At 39.9% G+C, this 23930-nt stretch overlaps 1 long non-coding RNA gene across 1 annotated transcript; it reads right to left on the bottom strand.

The window, feature by feature from the left end:
• Positions 1-14192: 14192 nt before the first annotated feature.
• Positions 14193-21241, bottom strand: LOC134482322 (uncharacterized). The gene is made up of 2 exons (XR_010058352.1): positions 20813-21241; positions 14193-14551 (listed from the first exon to the last, which is right to left on the bottom strand). It is a non-coding gene; the product is annotated as an uncharacterized LOC134482322 (long non-coding RNA).
• Between the last annotated feature and the right edge of the window lie 2689 nt (positions 21242-23930).

The following is a 23930-nucleotide window of genomic DNA, read 5'->3' as shown; positions in this document are numbered from 1 at the left end:
AGTTTAGCCACCATTTCCACTTGACTATGAGAGTCTAAGAAAAATTTCCCAAGAAAAATTTGCTTAAGACATTGGGAACTTTCTGTTCTTGTTTGATAGAAATAGTGTTGGTAACCTCCAATTTTTTTGTCCAATACAAAGTGGTCATCCTTGAATCCATACACACACAAACAGTAAAAAGGACTCAGGAGATAGTATTTATATTTGTGTACATATGTGCACATAGCAGTAAAATAATAGAGGCTATCAACTTGAGAGTGGGGAGAGCATGGAAGGAGTTAGAGGGAGGTGAGGAAAGGGAGGATATGTATAATTCTATGAATAATTTAATATATGAATTCCAGATTTCATATACTAAAACGTTTAAAACAGACTGTTCAGTTGAATTCACAGTGTTGCTCTTCAAAACTGTTTTAGAGTTAGGGCGGGGCTCTTGGAGAAGATAGTTTGTATGGATGTGAAGTACTGACATGGTCTTACCATGAGACCCACCTCCACACTGGTTGGTGTTTGAAAGCCTCCGTGTGCACAAATCAGGAAAACTTGATTTGATATTGGACAGTGCTGCACCAGAGCCAATGGACATCCTGGACACCATGTTTAACTTCTTGGTGCTTTGGTGATCTTATGAATAAATAAATAATTTGGTGACGTAGCCCTGAAACTTAACAGAAGTGAGCACATAGAGCACTCATATCTGAGGCACCAACAGCAGAGCATCTGACCTGGGGATTGTCTTCATTTCACTTACCTTTTGCCTGGTTTAGACTCCTGATCACATTTGATGCAGTAAGGCTGGGAAGCAGCATCGTCACTTACAGTTATTTGAGGTCATTATTCCCTTTGACAATACAATGAAAGTGTTAGCCTTTTGCCTAGAAAAAAGGATCACATGGGGCCATCAATGTTGGGGTGCAGTTTCAGGAGTTTTCTGCCTTGAATTTCACTCACCTTGTATCCCCAGAGCTTTTCTGCTCTGAGAGCTATCTGTGACAAAGTCCAGAGGAAAATCTTCTATTGCAAGAAAGCACAGCAAGAGGAGGTCAAAGACACATGGGCTGCCTCCTGCTCTTCCTAATTGGTGTTCTTGTGCTTGCACTAGAATGTGCCCTAGTTAACCTGTGCTTCCCACCCACCATGACTCTGGCTGTTCCTTAGTGATCTCTGACACCAGCAGGAGCACAATTAGTCAGAAAGAACAAAAGCAGTGAGCTACCTGGGCTCTGCTGTGACCTCAGCAGATGCTCTAGCTTGGTTATTTTATGTAGCTTCCTGGAGCACCCTTGATGCTGGCAGATGTCTCACTCTAGAGCACCCCTGGGTCTATGGAGGTGGCCTTGTTTCTCTCTGCTCAGTTATACTGTGCAGCTATAATCATCTGTTCTCAGGCATTTACCTCACACCAAAGCCAGAGATGTCCATCTTCCAAATCAGTGCTTCATTATTTATGACCTGACAAGAGAACAGAACAGATTGCTGTGCTTTCTATCTGAGGAAAGCCTCTTGGTTTTCATTCAGCTTCATGCAGGTGAAACCGGGCAGCCGCAGCTGAGAGGCATCACTGAATGTTGGGGAGTCTAGCAGGTGTCTTGCTCAAAGGGTCTTCTTCTGGGAGGAAGTGCCTCTAACTTGTTTCTCATCATCCTGTTGTTTCCCCTTGAGCCCAGAGACTCCATAATCAGGACACCCAGTAGAAATAACACAAAAGACTTGTCCATTGTGGACACCCTACAAAGTAGCAATATATATCACCTTGTTCTCTTTCTATGCCACTCTATTTTATGTATGGTTGCCTCATGCCTCATTTATACAGATTTATGTTACAAAGTTTTTCTTTTTTCCCAGTGGCTACATAGATTTTCCCTCTCTCCCTATCCCCCCTTCCCTTACCCCATTGCCCCATGGTGCATTTATCATTAGATATTACCATTCTCTGAAACTTGCTTTATTATTTATGTTTCTATCTGTTTATGATCTATCTCACTTGCTAAAGGGGGAGACTAAGAGGGCATGCCCTTGTCTTTCTTGTTCACATTCTATCCCCAGGACAAGTTGAAGCACACGAAATTAGTTTGGCTGAATCAAGTGTTTATGGCAAATGCAGCAATATACTGTATGATTTCAAAAATTCCCTCTGGGTGTTGTTTGTCTAAAAATTTAACCATCCTAGGAAGAAGGCTTCAGGAAGCTTTGAAGACTGAGGGACCAAGGTCAATTATAGTTCTGAGATAACATGTGGTGCCACAAAATTGGATTACACAATATACAGCCTTCTGAGATGTGTTACAATTATTTTGGCCATGTCTGAGCTTCCACACCTCATCATTGGTAACTGTTTGCTTTTCTTCCTTCTCAAACTCATCTTCACACATGGGCAAGAGATTTCTGAGTTCTCAGACATGAATTTCCGTGCCGTGTTGTGTTAATTGTTGCTGTGCAACTGTGGCAGAACTAAACTCACTGGTCACACTCTTGAGGGTTGATGGCTTAAACCAAGAGCCTCTCCTTTTTAAAAATGAGTGTCCTCGAAACCACAGGGTTCATGCTATTCTTCCAAAAGTTAGAAAGCTGGGCTGGTTATGGGCATAGAGAATTTGCACTGGTGACGACAAAGAGTATGATAATTATGGTAGACGAGGTATATGAGATACTCATGGTAGGAAATGTGCTTCATTGCATTATGAATTTAGAATCGCAATAGTGCAGAGCCAGGGATCTCAGACAGGAAGAGTCAGAAAAGTTAAGGAACTTTTCCAAGTCTAGGACATGGTTACATCTCTGACGTCTGCTCTTTAGCCATTGTATTCTTTTACTTCCAGTTTAGATGAGGGGTTGCTCTTACATAGAGCAGGCTTGTATAAGAAGATGCTGGCCGAAAAGTAGTTCTCACAAGAATTGAAGTGAGAATTAATGAGACTGGGGACTGGGTAAGAACAGGTGAAAATTCCCCCCAATCTCGTATTGATTTTTGATATGAAAGGCAGAATCACAAAGACACAAAGAACCAGGGCAATAGATGTATAGTAAAAGATAGAAAAATATTGTAATATATGTGCCTGAGAGCATGAAAGTGAGTCAGGCCATGTGAGCGCATGCGTCCTCTAAGGTAATGTTAGTGAGGCATTCATCCTGAGACCAGGAGGAGCCGTGCTTGTCATCAAGAGTGATAAAACACAGTGTGAGGTAATGGTTTTGGTATAGCCGTTAGGCTGAAGGAAACTGAGCAAAAATTGGGAAGTAACATAGAAGAATTCCTATGGTGTTGTTTGTGATACCAGCTGCAGGAATTAGAAAAGTAATTAGCAAAAATTAGGCCTGAAATTCTACTTATCACAACTCCACATATTGTCAATTTGATGTCCAGATATATCACCTTTAACCAAAATCTTCCATTCTCTCCCATAGACTTATATAAAATATAAACCAGGTTTTAAAGTCTAGAACATCTTTAAAATTCTAACAGTTTAAAATCCAAAGTAGCATAACTGTGAGCTCTTTTAAATTACAAAGAAAGTAATATACTTGTAAACATATAATCACACTGAGTAAACATCCCTACTTCATAATAGATGAACTGGGGTATAGCAATGAACAAGTGATGCCAAAAAGGGGAATCCAGAATCCAGCAAGAAAAAACATCACACCCTGAAGCTCTTCATCCAGCATCTGGGGCTTATAATGCAACCAAGTAAGTTACAACTTGGGCATACCTACCTCTCCAGCTCTATTGTTTATAACACATGGACATCAACACATACCCACTCCCACACCCCCTATTTCTGCAGGGCCATAGACACACGGTCTGCAGCACCAAAAGCCTAGTCATCACCACGGCCTCAGGTGACAGAGCAGACTATTCACATCACGCTGCTCCTTACCACCCTGTGTCTCTAGTTCTGCCCCTCTTCAAAGTACAAAAAGTGTTCCATTTCTTTCTCTTTCCCATATCTCCACCCCCACAGTTGCTCATCATAGTGGCACCCGCCTATAACTTGTGGCAGCGGGTGGGGATCCAGATGTGTTCTTTTCTGCCCACCCCATTTTAGTCCTGTTTAGTACTGCATTACCCTTTAGTCTCATCAGTCTTCTTTTTGGAGTGGACACTTCTACTCTTCCAAGGGTCTTCTTTTGGTTTTCATTATATCACACATCTATGTTGTCTATCTATCTATCTATCTATCTATCTATCTATCTATCTATCTATCTACCTTGCATATATAGATATAAATATATATATATACATACATATATACATATCATCAGGGTGGGGTTTTTTTGGAAAAATGTGGATTTGGGGACTTTGGATTTGGAAAACAGTGGAATGCTATAAGTGGGGCTGTGATGGTTTACATATGCTTGGCCCAGGGAGTGGCACTATTAGAAGATGTGGCCTTGTTGGAAGAAGTGTGTCACTGTGGGGGTGGGCTTGAAGACCCTCCTTCTAGCTGCCTGGGGATGTTCAGTCTGCTACTGGCTTCCTTCAGATGAAGATGTAGAACTCAGCTCCTCCTGCACCATGCCTGCCTGGATGCTGATATGCTGCCATACTCCCACCTTGATGATAATGGACTAGACCTCTGAACTTGTAAGCCAGCCCCAGTTAAATGTTGTTCTTTATAAAATTTACATTGGTCATGGTGTCTCTTCATAGCAATAAGACCCTAACTAAGACAGGGGCTTAATGGGCTCTCATAGTAGGAATATGGAAGACTTCATTGCTGAGAGTTACTGACACAATGCAGATCTGGCACAAGAGGTTTCAGTGGAGAAGAATTTCAGTATTTGGCCTAGAGACCATTTTTGGAATATTTTGGTAAAGAATGTGGTTGCTTTTTGCCCTTGTCTAAAGAGTCTACCTGGAGTAAGATAAAGAGATTAATATTAATTGCATTGACAAAGCATTTTAATGAAAAGGAGCAAGTTTTTTGCAGCAAGATCCCACCCAGCTAAGCCTGGGTTCAAGCACGGTGATACACACCTTTAATCTCAGGAGACAGAGGCAAGCAGATCTTGGCATTCAAGGCCAGCCTTAGATAGAGCAAGTTCTAAATAGAGAAAAGCTTAAGTCTAGGTATTGTGGAACACACCTTTGATCCTAGTATTCAGGAAATAGAACCATGTAGGTCTCCAAGTTCAAGGTCAATCTACAGAGCAAGTTCCAGAACAGCCAAACTTAGGAAGAAAAGGAGTTGAAAAACAGAAAGCTAGTGATAATGTAATAGAACAAAGAGGCTGTGTTCCAGCTCCGGCAAGCAGCAGAACTCAACAGCATTGCCCATGTGGCTCTAGCTTTAGCCTCAAAAATAGAAACGATTACTGGGAAAATTGGTGTTGGTTTGCTGGAGCTAAGAAAATATAGGCGATTAAGAGGAGACAAGCATCACTGAGGTGAAAGCTGGGGAGTGTTTTTTAAGAGGACAAAGAAGCTGTGTCCCAGAGATAGCCAAGGTTGTACCTCAGGCTGCAACTGGACCTTGTAATGTGGGAGAATCACCTGGATAGTACTGATTTTGAAAGTGTGAAGGAGTCATGGAGAGCAGCTGATGCTTGACACTGTGAGAGGCCAGGGAAGGCCTTTGGTGAAGGTGTATCCTCAGTTGCAGTTGATGTCCCAGGACTGAAGGGGTTGTGCAAAGCAGTTGAGGTTTGGAATCATAAAAAGAGCCTGTGAAAGGCTATTGGTGAAGCCTAGTTGCAGAAGACAACAGTGTAATGCAGATGCCAGCACTATAGGATAATCACCAGTAACAGCAGTATGAATACATTGGAGTCAACAAGAGGCTGACAGAGCACAGAACTGGAGATGTGACCCAAGCCCTCTGGAGGAGCACAGAAGATCATGAGTGGATCCCAGAAAATGGAACAAGAAGCCATAACATTGGAGTGGCCTTGGAGAACCTAAGAGGTTCAAGATGATAGAGCCATGGGATATCAGCAAAGGAAAGCTGCTAACAGAGAGACCCAACCCAGGAGAAAGAGCCTGGACTGTGCTATGCTCCCAACTTGATGATGTGAGATTGAACTTCTGAACCTGTAAGCCATCTCTGACTGAATGTCATCCTTCTAAGAGTTACCTTGGCCATGTTGTCTGTTCACAGCAATAAAACCCTAACTAAAACAAGGTACTTTTCAGCTGCTCTGTCACCTCCTCTTTGATATGTGGGACAATTCCAGTCCTCTTCTTACTCCATTAATATGAAAAGATGGTCACATCTTTCCCCTTTTTCTTTTCAAGTTGAGTTTCTTCCCTCCTCTTATCCTTTCTAGTTCTCTGTCCTTCCTTCCTGTCTCCCCCCCCCATTCTTCCTCCATTCCCTTCCTTTCTCCCTCCCTTTGTTCTCCCATCTGATCTTCATTTTAAATTAGTCATCAGATTATCTCGCGCTCCTCTTGTATGAAACACAGAGCGTGAAGTATGAAGGATCGTGAAGACTTGATTTCATGCCTAATACCTCTCTAATCTCAAGAAAATCTTAAACTGCAAAGACATTTTTATCTCAAGTCATATACCAGCAGTAAAACTGTAGATGAAAATCTAGGTGGAAATTTAAGAGGCTAACTCTAGAACTTTTGAATGGAAGCACATTTTAGAGAAGAAAAACTGAGACTTTATAATAAAAACTCATATATATGTATAGCAAAATATATAATATAATAGTTACCTTCTTTCACTTGTGAGTGAAAGTATACAAAAGAAACTAACTTGAGTCAGAAGAAAAATGTGAGGACATTGTAAGTTGGTGGAAATTCAAAGTTCAAATTATGTCAACAGTCAATTTTTTAATAAATCAAGTGTTACTACATCTCAATATGAGGAATATTTGGCTGTGCCTTTTGAAAGAAAATACTATCAGTGTATGAAAGGGAAATGAAAATATTCATTTTGATTTTTTAGTTGTTTATAATAAAAATGTATGGACACAACTATGTTTATTATAAGGATGTAATCAATAATACTTACAACAATTAAATAATAAAGAAAGATCAACCTAAATATAAGCAGAACATTTTTATTGTCAAATTTTATGCTACTATTGAGACAGATATGGTAAAACATGTTTGCAATCAGGCACTTGGGAAAGCTTTGGCAGAATGGTCAGTAGTTTCAGGAGATCTTGACCTACATAGCAGGGCATATCTCAAACAGCTACAATTTATAATATATGTTACATTTAATAGATCAATGCTGTGTGTGTGTGTGTGTGTGTGTGTAAAACAGAGCTTAAATGACCTTTAAGGGTCAGCAAGTGAAAAACTATCAAAGTTTAAAGTCATATAAATAACATTATATTTTTATTAAACAAATGTGTGAGTGGGGTGTGTGTGTGTGTGCGTGTGTGTGTGTGTGTGTGCGTGTGTGTGTGTGTGTGCGTGTGTGTGTGTGTGTGCGCGCGCGCAGTCTTTATCCAATTATAGAAAATAGTAAAGATGGATATACATAGACCTAATGGCTAATGCTGATCATTCAGTCAGTTGGGCCTTAAAGTCCTTGTAAAAATCCTGTGTAAAACCATCAGTTAAAAGCCAGTAATATAGGACTGCTTCAGAGATGTGGTTAAGAAGTTGTGCTTCTCTTGCAGAAGACCTAACTTTTGATCCCACACTGGGTGGCTTGAAACAGCTTGGATGTCCAGTTCTGAGGAGATCTGACACCCTTTGGCCTCCAATAGTCCCTGTACTCATGTGCTCATACCTTTACACATACACACTTGCATACACATAACAAAAATAAAAATAAATCTTAAAAACAATAACAGCAGCAGCACAGTGATCCATGCAAGCCACTAAATATAAGGAGTTGGCCAGCCTGAAGTTTCAGTCTTTCAGTTAAAGTGACTTCACTGACTTAAGACTCATCTTACAAATAGGGACATGGGCTGGCTGGAGTAGGAGAGAGATGAAAAGATTATGAGTGACTGATAGCCAATTAAATGGAAAATAAATGAGAAAACACATGTGCTACAGGTCACGTGACTGAAAAAGCTCTGTTTTAATTGTGATAAGGGAGAGAAGCAAGATGGTTTTAATATTCTTATAAATCAGCATAATTTCTTTTTTTGCCCATTGTAGTCCATTTCATGTAGAACAATTTGTGTTCCTCACTTTCAGCAAGTCCCAGACTCACCTTAGGCGTCAGCAACAAGTTGAGTCCTGACACATATCTTTCAAACAGCTACAACACACTTGCTCAGGTGAGACAACTTGGAATTTTTTAAAGTGCAAATTGGCTAGAAGACATAGGTTCTAGGTGGTTGTATTGGTGCCGAAGGAGAAGATAGTTTTCTCAGATGCTATTGAGCAGTATAATAAGGTTGGTTCACAGCTTCGAGGGAACAGGAGCTGTTTGATTTCTATTCCTGCCTATCTTAGAAGCAGCCAGGTTATTAACCTTAGAAATGCCGACTCTTTACACTAATGTGAAGTGAAATACAAACCAAAAGAGCTTTGTAGTGTCAGCAGGTATGATGAACGCAAAGGGAAAATATTCTCACACCTTTCAGCACCCAAATATAGAGCTGTGGGGAAAGCAGGATGCATAGTACACAGGAGTCTATGTGGGAATGACATTGGTCGGCTAAGAGAAAAGCATGGAGTTTGAAAGTATCAGGATGCCAGAGATCTAAAGACAGAAGAGGTAGGCAGAAGCCAAAGACTGGCCATGAGCACATGCTGCAGGTGGGAAAGCTCTAGAAATGATAGTGCAAGCAGGAGCTCAGGAGTTAAGTCAGAGCGGTTCTACTGGATGAGAAAAAGGATGTCTCCCAGCTCAGTATTTACCCACAATTCTGAATATATATTTTTCTAGAGTTTTGAAGGCTGGAAGCACAGGAAACAAATGTTGGTAGATGTGATTTTTCTTGAATTCTCTTGACTTACAGATGGCTGTCTTCTCTGCGTCTCACATGATCCTTCGTGCATTTGTGTGTGTGTGTGTGTGTGTGTGTGTGTGTGTGTGTGTGTGTGTGTGTATCTTTGTCTAAGTGTATTCTTTCTTTAAAGATATGAGTCATGTTGGATTATGACCCAACCTTATGAATTTGGCTACACCTTTAAAACTTAGTACAAAATATGGGGTATGGGGAAAGAGAGGTAGAATTTCAACACATGAATTTCAAGTTGACTTCATGATATTTTATTTCAGAATATTTGTCATTTAAATACAATTAATTGACCAAATTCATCTGCGTTTCTATGTATATGTATGTGTGTCTCTGTGTACAAGTCTACATGTGTATGAGTATGTTCATATGCAAATGTGTATGAATGTGGGCATGGATATAAGATGACTCATTTTATCTTTGATAATACTTTTTCTCTTAGTTTTAGCAACTAAATACAAGCATTTCCCTTAGCGATATACCTCTAAAGAGGTTACCAATTATACTTTTTGGAGAAAATCAGCAAAACAATACCAAGGACAACCACGGAAAATAGCTTTGACAGTCATCTCCATCAGTGCCTTCTGGATTAGGCTGAAGAACTTTCCAAACAAAGATGGCAGTCAGAGTGGCTTTCTAGGTTTGACAGTTGTTGTGTCCCCTTGTTACTAAGTGTAAAGTTCTGCTTGTCAAACACTAACTTTGATCAGATTCTCTAGAAGGTTTAGTACATGGGCCTTGTGTAAGATTTTTTAAGTGACAATGTTGATACACATTTTAATGCACAATGTAGATACACATGGATATCCTTGTGTTGATCATCGTATGTCATATATGTAATAGGAGGCATACTAAGGAATATGCAGGTGTTAATTCATTAGTCTTTTTAGCAACCCTGTGAAACACACACAATTGAGATTCATATGTAGAAGAGAAAACCAAGAAACAAAAGCAGAGAACACTGTTGGAGGTCCAACATTGAGTGAAAGATCTCACATCTGAAAATAGTGAATCTAGGGCATATTTCTTTTGCACACAGCCTTGACAGGGTAAAACGTGCAGTTATTTAGACCCAAGGAAGCCCATCTCAAGCCATTTTCCTTCCACCATCACATCTTCGTGAATACTCAAAGCCAAGCACACCTTTTTTCTTTGGATCGACATTCAGCAGCATATATAACAATCAGGTTCATGTAAGGAAATGGAAAAGACACAGGTCGTTGTTTGTCACTTGCTTTAAACCTTGGCTTCCTACCTTCCAGATAGGTGACCATGACAAAATTACTCCTCTAATTATAGGTTTCCTCATTATAAAAGTGTGTATAAAATAACTGGAGGATACTGAATCTTAAATGTTAAACCAATTTTAATTTAACCCTCCCCAAGTTATTGATGAGCAATACAGGGAACTGATTGCCTTTTGATTGTGGCTGGTCACATGGAGATAACTACGTCATGCTATTGAGATCCAGGCTAGCCCAATGGATTGTTTTCTCCAAAATAAAATGATAGAAGTGATAATTGTCAGTTTCAAGCTTCAAGCGCCCTTTTACCCTCCACATTTCCTCTTGAGCTCCCATTGCTTCAGAGTGAACATGCCTGAATTAATTTGCTAGAAAATAAAATGTCATGTGGTACAGAATAGAATAATGTAAGTGTAAGCTGAGGTGATTGTAGAGCAATTTCAGTGTCTTCTGCCCACACATGTATAAGAAAGCCCAGCCAAGATCAGCAAGACACCTAGTCATTCAGTAGAATTATGAAAAATAATTCATTGCTATTAAATTACAAATAGTAATGTGGTTCATTATGCAGAAATAGCTAACTGATGCAGTCAAATATCAGTGTTGTAATAGAAGACACTCAAAAAACATCTAAAATATATGCTGCTTAGTAGTACTCTCTTGTATATGTTTTTTTATGTGCCCCCAGTGCCTCACCCCAGAATGCATGAAAGGAAGTCCATGCTAGCTACTATGGCTGATTCCAAAAACAAACAAGAATAATAAATGCTTGTTTTCATGGGTTCAGAGAAACTGTCCTTATTCTTGCTTTACATTGTCCTTATGTCAATATTAGCTGATAAAGACTTTATAGAGTTTGATCATAGAAACAAAGAATTTGATATTTCCTTTTGCAAACAGACCATACTCCAAATGTCATCGAACTGCTTGATGAAATGGTTAGCAGTTCCCTCACAAACAGGCCAGTTTAAGAGGCAAAGGTCCAAAACCATAGCTTAGGGGCCCTTCTTCTGTTTCTTGGCTTCAGCTAAAGTACTAGGGCCTCTTGTCTGGATAGACAAGATTAAGCCCATGTTTCTATGACAACAAGTAACCTCAAAGTTTTACTGGTTTGCAGAGTTTTTATCAAGCCTGCTGTGTGTGTGTGTGTGTGTGTGTGTGTGTGTGTGTGTGTGTGTGTATAGGAATGTGTTTTTCCAGATTGTTTCACAGTGGTAAGATTAATGCTATCTATCCTCTGTAGGGTTCTGATTATTTAAGATATATTTTTCTTACCCAAGGATTCACATCATAGTGACTGGGAAACAGAAAAAAATACACAAGAAAGGGTAAGATAGAATTCCCAAAGAACCAGTGATGTTCTTCCTCCAGCTAGGCCCATCCCCTAGTTTTCATTGCCTCTCAAAGTCATCATATTTTTATTTTATCAAAGAATTAACCTGTTCATTAGCTCAGAATCTTCATGATCTATTGATTCCTAGAAACATCATCGAAACCACACTCATTGATGGGCTTTACTGACTTCTCAGGTCATCTTAATACCATCTTTTGACAAGTAAGATTAACTACTACATCAGTGTGATTATTAGATGCTTGAATGGGTTCAGTTCAGCTCCATAGCTCTCACATAAGAAATCCTAAATATATTTTTTAAATTGTTGAGTCTTAGAATGAACACGGGCACAATAAAACATCCAGTAGTGTATCTTGCCTCATAGTTTTGTAGATAGGAAGTACAGATAAATAATTAATCAAATTGGTACATGTAGGATGCTAAGAGTACTATACAGGAGGTATTGAGTAAATATCACCTACTCTTCATTTTTATTTGCATTTAAATCATTCAGAAGCGTGATTACTTGTCAACCTTAGCATCAGAAACATGAATGTAAAACCCCAAGCTCTGAATGGAAAGTCCGAGCTGGGAAAGTAAGTGACATGTGATATATTGGGGCAAACTCTCATGCTATGAAAACAACAGTATAAGGGGGCCTCTTATTCCTTCTCAGTAGAGGGAATTAGGGAGAAGCCTCAAAGAGTGCAGGATCTGGGGTGAGCTGAGAAAGTGAAGGAGGATTTTGGCAGTTGGAAAGTTCTGGAGAATGGTCTGCCAGAAGCAGGGCCATCTAGGGCTGCCTTTCTGCTGTGAGGAGTGTGAGGAAGCTGACGGGATAGGCTCTTAGGCTCTCAAGAGACATGTTGGGGAAAGAGTTGCAAAGAAGATTAGGTCCTGAATGAGGTCGCCATGCTCCTTGAGATGGCTTTATTTCCTGGTTCACCACAAGAAGGGGAGGTGCTGGCAGCATAATTCTTCTCAGGACAAGACTTGTGCTTGTTGGATAATAATTCTTCATGATCCTTTCTGAGCATGATTGTGAATGCTGTCTAAGTGTGTTGGAGGTGCATACATGTTAAATGACTATACAGTGGAATTAAGGGAAGTGGGGGTGGGAAAGGAAGCGATGTAGGCCTAAACAGAACAATGCATACTGGGCAAGTAAAGTGAACAAAGGGGAACCTCAGAGATATTCCCTTTACTGAGAGACTCTTATGCAGGGAGAGTGGCTACCCAGGATGTTGGGAGATGTGAAGCCTTCTATTGTTTGGTTTTGGGTTGATTTCTGAGAAAAGCTGTCATGCTTGTTTAAAGAAACACAGCTGCTCAAGCAAAAAGGCCCACAGCAGTTACATCTAAGAGACATCAAGGGACAGGTGTGGGTTCTAGGGCAGAGATAAGTAAAGTGTAGAGGAACAGGAGACATCAATAAAGGGAAAGGACAGAACTCTGGTGACTACAGAAAGATGCTCCCTTAGAGGCACAAAACTAGGGAAAACATTGAGCTTCAAACAGGAACAGCACACACTTTTGAACCAATGTTATTTAAATATTAAAGAACAGAGAGACACCAGCTGTCACTCTTGGCTATACATGTATGTCATATGTTCCCATAACATTTGCATGTATAATGACTTTTTAAAATGCAGTATATCAGATGCAAAAATGTACAGATATTTGCATCGTAGGGGAGAAACAAAGATGGCTCATTTTGAGGTTATTTTAAAATTGAAATCCTTAAATATCTGATAAACTTTCATGGCCATCTTCCTTATCAGTTGGGGTTTGGGCACTTTGGGTTTTCTTACTGCCTTCTCTTCATTAAGACTTAAACAGGGTGGTGCCAGATTATGGGCACAGCAGAATAGGCATGTCCTTATTAAAAGTGAAAGGGAGTACTGGAAAGCCCAAGAAAGCCCAGTGTTCCAGAACAAGTGAGCATACTTACTTGATGTCACTAAGTGGAAAGAAACAGCTCACCCATCATTTAATGAATGAAAAGGAAACCATCTTGGGGGGGGGCGGTTATCGCAGATTACTCAAGAAACTCAGAGATGGATTTGGGGACATGACTCAGTGGGTAAGAGCATTTGATCCTCCTGCAGAGGACCTGGGTTCAAATCCCAGTGTCCATGTGGTGGCTCATAACTATCCAACTCCACCTCTGGGTGATTGGATGCCCTTTTCTGGTCTCCTTGAGCACTGGCTACGCAAATTTATGACAAGTTATAGACAAACTTGTTAGGGATAAACACACAGATACAAAGTCAAGAATGAAGGTCATTGCTGCAAAGTCACTGCCTCTGGAGATGACACATACTGTTTTTCTTCCAATTACATTTCCTTTTGTCTTCTTTCCAACTGATTTTCTATATGCTAGCATGCCCCAGATGCCCCATGCCCTGGCTCTAAATGTGCCACAAAGGCAGACTAGGACCTTTCACCTAAGGTCAGATTCCTGACGTTAAGATTAAATTTTCATTACCTTGTTACTGTGCATTGGTCACTGAGGGGGATGGGAGAGAGAGAGAGAGAGAGAAAGAGAGAGAGAGAGAGAGAGAGAGAGAGAGAGAGCGCACTGGGATGGTATGCATATGTATAAAAGGTACCAGTGCCAAAGGAGATTAACAGAGTAATAATATGGCTGTTTGTTGGTCAGCATTGACAGAGATTCCAGTAGTGAGGAGAAGGCATTGCCATTTCAAACATATTAACACAAGACTTATAACAGATAGGTTTTTCTCTTCTCTTTTTATCAACCACTTTAGGCAGGATGAATTGAAGTTCCTTATTTATGATCAATGCACATGCTTAGTTCATTGATATCGTCTGCTTGATGAAAGAATAAGAGAAAGTAGCAGGTATATCTAACCCCAATCCTAACTTCCCATTGCCAGAACTTGATTCTTGGCGCTCCACATCTTTTTATCTTCTGTCTCTTTGGAGTATCTGGAATGTGCTAGTCAAATTGGAACAGTCCCACCAAAGTGTCTGGTCCCACATCTGTTTTCTTCTGTTGTAGTAGAGGTTCTTGAAGAGGTTGAAGGGACACAGATGGTCATTCTGGCAAAGGCAACTTGAGGATGGCAGGGCTTTGGGGGAAAGTAAAGAGTCAGTTAGAGATGTCAGTGAGGTAGTGGGAAGAATTTTGTTTACAGCAACTGCCAGGTCCTATCTGTAAACAGCGACCCTGATATGAGGATCTCTTTCCATTCACATGTGCACATGGGTTTGAAAGAGGCATAGTACTCGAGCATCCCTGATTTGGCACTGCCTTTGGCACTAGTCCCCTGAGGGTAGTGTGCGTGTGTGTGTTTGTCTATTTGTCTGTGTGTGTTTGTGTGTTTGTATGTGTGTATGTGTGTGTGCATGTACATGCGTGTATGATATATTAGGAGCATTGAGTACAGACAATATATTAGATAGGGATTTAATCTCACTTTTGACTTTGCTGCCCCAGCTATCCTCCACACACCATTTAATCTCTTAAATGTATTAGCAAATGAAAGGGAGTATTGACATTAACATGTAGTATGAGAATAAACATACAGTATCTACAAAAATGCCCTCCGCACATTTAAATTTATCTAAGCTATTATTAAACTACATGTATTAGTAGGAATACACATAATCATCAGAGATAGAAATTCTGGTGCATTTATTGATTTTAATATCCATGCATTAATAGCCAAATACATTCATATAAATACAGGCATATATACTTAAGTAGAAACAGACATGGGCACATGCCATCTCACTTTGAAACATCTCATATTGGACATATACATACATAATACACACCTTTAGAATGATAGGTGACTGAGCATGTATGTGTCTTCATGCTTATAAATAAAGTTCATATTTTACACAGTACATCCATTTCTTCTAAGACAAATAGAGTTAATCATTACATGACTTCAAAAATAACCCTTAGATTGATGGCTCAGCTTATTGCCCATCTATGAGGATGTGTAGTCATTTTTTTGCATGCTTTCTTTTTCTCTAGTCTAGGGGTAATGAAGATCATTGTTTCATGGCAAGCATGTATGATGGATAAGGCTTCCTACTTTTCTCAGCCTAGCATGCAGAGCCAACCTGCACTTTGCTTTTCTCTTAAGAGACTCTTAGTCTGTAGTGCTGCTTTCTGAAGATCAGGCTTGGTCAGAACAAAGTGTTTTTATTCTTTTGTTCTATGTGCTGGGATGAACTGTTGAGAAATTGTGTTTTTTATTCCTGTGCATGAGGGAGTAGTGGAAGGGTGGACTGGACTGTGTTTAAGACCAGTGTCCTCTTAACCTATCTACAGAGGCCAAAAATCCTGGGGAATCAAATTTGTCCTGTGGCTATGCAGCGATTACACAAGCTTTTAATCAGCACTGCTGCTTGGACATCAAGAACCTCAATGCCCTGCCCACTAAGTACTGACTGCAGGTCTATGCACTGCCTGGATCTGCAAGCTCACTTTGGAGAAGAGATTCAGCATGAAGGAGAAAGCTGGAGCCAGAACTTGTAGGGAGTAGATCTTTTCCCAGAAACAATTATGCCCCATGCAGAAGGCCAGCAGGCTACCTTGTTTATATGGTCTCACTTCCATTCGTAAATTATGAATGGGATGAAGAGAGAAGATTTTAATCCATCAAATTTATGGAATCAATAACTGTTGCCATTTCAGACTGTAGAGATCCCTGGGGATTATTTTTCCATGTATGCTTTGGTAGCAGCGCTCAAGAGAGACAAATGCTTAATATCCTGCCATATTTATGAAATGTCAAATGTGCTTTCCAGGGTAATTACATGAATATTGAATAGCTTTGCTGAAATTTACAACTTGCAACTGAGTATTTGGGGTTGTTTCTTGCCAGCACCTCCTCCCCCCTTGTAGACGGGACATCAGCTCTGGATCAAAGTACCCAAAGGGAATGAAATCCAAATTCCTGGCCTGCCATTGCCTGTACAGCTGGGCAACTTGGCCTGGCTTCATAGATAACATGAAAAGGGCCCATTTCCTACCCGAGCAATAGATTCATCATAATAAGAGGACTTAGGTGACATAAAATATCTCATGATAATCATCAATAATAACACAAAGGGTTTCCTTGTAACTTCCCACAGAATTTGGAATGTTGAATAACACAATAAACTCAGACAATTTTATAGGGACATTAATTGTCCTGTTGGTTATTCCAAAATCCATGCATTTTCTGGCATATTAGGGTCCTAAGCTCTACCTGAAGCAGAATGACAGGAACTTTTAAATCCATAGCCTAGAACAAACTTACGGCATAGGCTATACTGTAGTGAGTATTGTTTTTCTGTTAAGTTTCAGTTCAAATAAATTATGAGGCAGTCTCAGCTCTTGTTTCTTTTTACCTACCAACAACCGTCCACTAGAAATTTGAGTACTATCACCCCAGACATAAATCTTGGGAGTCCCAGCTAGATTCAACCCCAGGGTGGCTTTTCCTTATGATATCATCACTAGACTTTATGCTTTAATCCCCACTGTGTCCTGATAAATGCTGTGATCCATCTCCTCATCGTTACTTACTGCATCTCTCATCCCCTCCCAAACCTGAGTGTTTGAAAAACGCTGCTGCTTTTCCTCAGAGGGCTTTTCTGCCCTTTCCTACCTAACATACCCACAAACTCACTAAAATCTAACTAAAATGCTAAGGATGCCCAATCTTAGCAGAGAACAGGGTCATCAAATAGGTGCTTTTTTCTTGCCCGGCATCCTAGGAATGGATAATACTCAGGAGTTGTATGAGGACTCTGGGCTTATACAATAGAACCATGAGTTTGGGGCAAAAGGAATAGATATGAGGGATAGAACTAAAGGGGATCAGCAATTAATGGATGAAAGTGGAGATCACAGACCTCAAATTCCAAAGGGGTGGAGATTATTTTTAACCTGTACTCATATTACAATGGGAGATCCAGAACCTAGGAAGGTAACATTGATTTGGGAACAAGGTTGGGTAGCAGGAGAAAATTGAAGGAAAGAAAAATTATATTATATTGTGGATCATTGGAAGGTACCAGAAGTGAATTAAAGAGAAATGAATTCATAATACCAAACTGCTCACCTCTATAATTTTTAAGCCCATGCAACTGGAGATACAACTTAGCTTTTATTGAGAAATGGACTCTAATGCTCAATTAAAGGTATCGTAACCCCTAGGCGTCAATTCCCTCCTCTGAGGGCAATTATTGGGTTTCTCAGTAATTACATTCTTCTTTCCCATCCCAATGTACTTCATTCATGCTGAGAGGGCTCCTGATAGATGGAGGGAAACTCTGCTAACCTCCATGCTTGAGCTGTGGTGCCTGACATAATCTACCATTGATGCAGCTCTGCCATATCCTCTCTCTTTTTCACTTGCCTGTCCATTAAAAAATGTCACTATGAAGTTACTGCAGCATCTCAGCTTAGAAGGTCTTGGCTATTCCTGTTCTCCAGGCTTTAGAATTTGTGAATTTCCCCCCTGTCTCACCTACTATTGTTCTATTGGGGGAGTGTTTTATGAGACTCCACCCAAGCATTACAGCTCTTTATGAGCCAAAAATTGAATTATTTTGACCATAAACTGATGTCAAAATCCTAAAAGTCCTCAAATATATAACTTTCATCCATGATTGGCTACAAGACTAGATGTATATTAAAAAGTGGGATCTAGGTTTTTCTTCAGGTCCTTCTCCAAATTATCTGACACGAGTTCTGAACAAGGAAGGGAATTAGAAAATGTGGAATTTATACATCTTTAACTATTAACACACATGTGTGTATGCTCCTATTTTAATATCTACATACCAAAATGCATATGGATTCATAGTTTTAGATGGTTATATTCATGTACATACATACATGTGTGTAGATTTGAATATTGTAATCTCATAAGTAAATTTTGAGATTTTAGTTAGCTTTACCCCCAAGGTCAAGTATCCCCAAAATACACATGGGAATATAAGTATTAAGTAATACAAAATCCATGAACCTGTAGGGAGTTGTACAGAATAGAAAAGGATCTATATCTATATATTTATACCTGTAAATATCTATCTATCTATCTATCTATCTATCTATCTATCTATCTATCTATCCATCTAACTATTCTCACACATTTATATATATGCTATTAACACCTACATACCATTTCATGTTTGTATTCATGGATTCAGGTAGATATATTAATGTATACATGCAAATATGTACATATATTAGAAATTTATATATACTTAAACTATATATAAACCAGTATTTACAGTATACGAAACTATAGGTGTAAGCACAAATACACAAATATTAATATGCATACTCAGCATTAGTTTGTGCTAAATTGGGTCATAATTAGTCGATCTTTTATGTTAATGGAAGTATACATTGTGAGGTTAAACAAGAAAGTTAACAAATGACTTCCGAATGATTACAAGACAGATTGGTCACTTTTATATCGGTTTGACCAAAGCCTTTCCAGAGGTCTAATCAAAATGTAGATTGAAGATGGAGTGTGTTGGTACCAGTGAGCTTTCTCAGACCTCCTTTACAATGTGATCACACATAAAACGAAAAAATTTCTATGTCACCTTCTGCCAGTTTGCATTCTCTCAAGATGAGGTTGTGACTTTCTTGGTAGTTTTAATGCAAAATACAGAGTCCTACCATCCAAAGTACATGTCCTTGACTATATTGTCATCCATGTAAATAAAATTTGACTTTGCTAAACTGTATATGCACAGATTACATTGAGCTTCTCTATGAAAGTCACATCTCTATTTTTCTTCTTCAATTTTTAGAAACCATAATGAAATCATTACCAGTTTAAACCATCCATTGAAAGAGAAGTTGTTCATTTTAATGGATTTTTGTCATGGGAATTCAGCAATTAATTTGGGAGGCTTCTATATTTATGAGACTATTATACAATACAATTCATTATTAATACATGTACATTCACATTAAAATATAAAAATATCATTCATACATACTGGCTCATTTTTGCAATATTGCAAAGCACTACACAGGATATTTTTATTTCACTTCCAGCATTTAAATATCAAAATCTGGTGACCTCTCATTTTCTCAATGTAAAAAAGAGAGTATGTATAGCCCAGGCTGGTCTCGAACTCATGATTCTTCTGCCTCTCCTTCCTTCAGCAAATCCTACTGACATGCAGAGCTGTCCTCTGAGATGCTCTACCAGCACCTGACTAAAACACTCACAGCCAACCCTTGGACTGAGCCCAGTGGAAGAGTTAGGGAAGTACTAAAGGAGCTGAAGGGGATTGCAACCGAATAGGAAGAACGACAGTATCAACTACCCAGACCCCTAAGAACTCCCAGGGACTAAATCATCAACAAAAGAGTATACATGGGTAGGTCTATGGCTCCCACTACATATGTGGCAGAGGACTGCCTTATCTGGCATCAGTGGAAGGGGAGGTGCTTGGTCCTGTGGAGGCTTGTTGCCCCAGTAAAGGGGGATACTAGAGGTTGTGAGGCAAGAGTGGGTGGGTGGGTAGGCGAGTACCCTATTAGAGTCAAAGGGAAGGAGGCATGGAATGTGGAAGTTTCAGAGGGGAGACCAGGAAGGAAGGCAATATTTGAAGGAATTATAAATAAATAAAATAATCAATAAAGGAGAGAGTATGTGAGCTGAAACTATTGAGTGATTCTAAAGTAAGTTTCTTCTCCCATTCTGAATAAGACTTTTCCCACCTCTCCTGAAGTCCAAACACACTGGACTCAGCGAGGAGAATGGGGCTCATCTGGACTGAAAAGTACAGGAATTAAAATGATTTTAAAGCATCCCCTTCTATCACCCCCTTTTGTCTGAATCATCTAATTCTCTCTTCTAATCTTGTATTCTTCTTCCTTTCAGCTCGCCCTGTCTGGCAATCCTGCTATTAATATTCCAGGCTACTCTACCCCTGCTTCACAGAAACAACCCTGTCTAGCCCACAATTCTGCTTGCATCTTATTACTCCCAAATTCCCAGAATGTATGACTCATAGGTTCTTCTAGCATCCGAGTTCTGCTTTCAGTCCTATTGGCTCTGAAAAACATCTCTACATATAAAACTTGACGGTAGTAGGTGTGGCCATAAAGTAGGAACTGTAAGAGAAAATCTTTATTTCCATGAGAACTAATCACTTTCTGAAGACTACCTAGTCTACTCTTTATGTTTTTTATCTTTATTTTTTGGAATGGCAGCCTTGGCCTATACTGCTAAGGACACAGTTGCCCCTCTTTTTACTTTTAATTTCAGTTAAAAAGCATTCTGGCATCAGTAGACAGTAAAATATAACATGTTTTCTTTGCTCTGTCAAATTATTGGTAAGAGGTACAGACTAACCTTTGGTTACCTGAGTCAAATCCTTCTGATACTTTGTCCTCACAGCATCTTATGGTATAATAAGTCCTTCTCACTGAGAATCAGATAGTCCTAACCTGAGGTATTGGCTGGCTTTTGTCAAATGTTTGCAGTAATGCAAGGAAGAGAATGAAGGTCAAGATTCCTTTCCCAGGGAGTGGTAGGTTCCTGGGGGTGCTGGCTCTGTGAGGGCACAATGGGTCGGAATTATGCTCTCAGAAATGCGTTGGCCGTTTACATTGACTAAAACCAGAGAAGGCTGACCTGGTGAGTCGATGCTGAGCATCTTGGGAGGTGCAACCCAAGAAAAGGCTTGTGTTAGGCAACATAGGCTCTTACTGATTACATGAATTTCCTTAGCAAAAGTAAATAAGTAAACAGATGAGATGATTAACACCATCTTCTACTTGCCCTGTCCAAGGATGGTCTCTTTCAGATAAATATTGTGGCAACTAATGGGAATTAATGAAAATACCATCTCTTGGCAAACATCTTGTGAACTGCATGATTGAAACAACATGGTTTGATGCAGGGGCAATTTGCTAGCAGTTTCACTTCCAGAAACTGCATTTGTCCCAGAAAACCTGTATCAGAGAGGCTGAGAGCGCAAGATCCCAATACTCTGGATTTAAAGTTTTCAAAAGTCAATGTGCATACATATTACATTGATAATTTTGTTACAATGCAGATTCTGATTCAGTAGGACTGAGACGAAGTGTGAAATTCTGCATCATTTTTTTTTAGTGGCAAATGCTTTTAATCCCATAGATTATAAAGGGAAAAGATTTTCTTTTTTTTTTTTCTTCATTAAATTGGGTATTTCTTATTTACATTTCAATTGTTATTCCCTTTCCCGGTTTCCAGGCCAACATCCCCCTAGCCCCTCCCCCACTTCTATATGGGTGTTCCCCTCCCCAACCTCCCCCCATTACCTCCCTCCCCACAACAATCACTTTCACTGCGGGTTCAGTCTTGGCAGGACCAAGGGCTTCCCCTTCCACTGGTGCTCTTACTAGGCTATTCATTGCTACCTATGCAGTTGGAGTCCAGGGTCAGTCCATGTACAGTCTTTGGGTAGTGGCTTAGTCCCTGGAAGCTCTGGTTGGTTGGCATTGTTGTTCATATGGGGTCTGAAATTCTGCATCTTAAGTAAGCAGTTGAGTGATGCTGAGGCTGCTGATCCCTGCCCCCATTCATTTCAAGTGGCAAAACTTCTAAAGTACCTTACTGCGGGTTAGAGGTTCTCTGCAGAGAGTTGGGGCTGGGGGTACGAAGGCATCCTTCCCTGCCTGAGGATATTTGTCAGAGGTAGCACAGCTACAGTGCTGCCAATGGCATCTAGTGGGTAGAGGATAAATGTACAAGATAAAGTTACCACAAAGAATTACCTGACCCATGTCCTGCTTCAGGGGAAAACAGGTTTGTAATGTGTGGACCTTGCTTAAACCGTAACTCTTTGACTTGATTGCCATACCTTTTGTGAACTTCAAACCTCTATTTTTTTTGGAGAGCTTCCTAATGAAGACCAATGAGTCGCTGTGTATTCTGTAAACATTTAATAATCCTTATTATTAGATAACAACTTTAGACAAAACAGTTCTTACAAATAAATGAAGAAAAGTTGTTATTGTTGGGTTCTTATTATTACATATTTGGATATGTTAGTCATTTAAGATACTTGCAATATGCAAACAGAGTCAGGGGGAGAGATAAACCAATACTGAATCTGTAATATTAAGTTTCCAAGAAGAACTGCCTCCCCTACATTATTAGGCAAACACTGACAGCAGATGTACTCAGAAGTGAACAAACAATAATGTCTAGCTAATCTGTAGGTGTGGCCATTTTAACATTTCCAATTACAGTAGCATTTTCTCCTAGTACAGCCCTTGACTTTCACTTTAAAATACATCTGTGTCCTTTTTCTTGTGAGTCTATGGACTATAATTTGTTTACTCTCAAAATAAGTGTAAAGGAGCCCCAGCAAGGCTAGGTTGACAGAAGAAGGCTGAGGTTGACAAGCTTTCAAGTGAACGTCAGGAAACCAATCAAGTCACTTGGGGTTTAATCTTTCCCGTGCATCTCAGCATTCAGCATGCTTTGGACATGGTTTCCTCTGCCATGCTCTCCCTGAGTTTTCTTTATCTATATAGCATATGGAGATGAATGAGTAAGCGTGCACACACACACACACACACACACACAGAGAGAGAGAGAGAGAGAGAGAGAGAGAGAGAGAGAGAGAGAGGGAGAGAGAGAAAGAGAGAGAGAGAGAGAGAGATGTCTCCATAGATAAATCTTATGTTGACTGCTTATTTTAAAAAAAGTCAACCAGATGGCACAGCTGGGAAAAAATTGTCTGTGTTTTACAGGGTCTATAAAGCTCTTTATCACCCCAGCAGGAATGGGCAAGAACCTGGCAGGATACCAAGGTGCTCAAGAAGAATGTTGAGCATCTGTTTGACATGTTGGTGAAGCCTTCCAGAATCATCTGCAGCCCTCCTGCTTGCCAAAGATTCTGCACATGTCCTGGAGGTTGACTTTTTCCTGCTTCCTCCTCACTTTATCTTACCCTTCTCCAGCTTATCTGCCTGTAGTATTTCTCAGAGGCCATTACTCTAAAAGGTCACTATCGTTTTGCTGATAGAGTCAATTGAAACTGGGCGTGCGGTGCAGTGGTCCAATAGAAAGAGTTGGCCTGTTGAGTTGACTTCACTGCGAACACAAACAAGACTCAGCTTACATTTATACTCACAGCTATAATTTAATATCACAAAAGGATAACCAACATAATTAACAGAACAAGAAAGCCCTTGTTTGGGTGTTTGGGAGGAAGTCTGAGAGATTAGCTTCAGGCTTCCAGAATCTTATCCCATTGGCAGTGCTTAAGATAAACTTAATATTTAGTCACAGGTTTGAGAGGCAATTGATTGGGGAAGTTTATTACAGATCCAACAACCAGTGCTTTGAGTCCCACACGGACACAGACCACTTAGGCAGCCTCTGCTGGGGGTGCATCTCAATTTCAGACTTCAGAAAGAAAATGTAGCATAAACTGTGTTTTTCTTGGCAGAAATAGTTTGGCCATAGAAAGCCATTT

This window comes from Rattus norvegicus, chromosome 16 (assembly GCF_036323735.1).
Source record: "Rattus norvegicus strain BN/NHsdMcwi chromosome 16, GRCr8, whole genome shotgun sequence".
Classification (NCBI taxonomy): Eukaryota; Metazoa; Chordata; class Mammalia; order Rodentia; family Muridae; genus Rattus; species Rattus norvegicus.
This window is presented reverse-complemented; position numbering and strand designations above follow the sequence as displayed.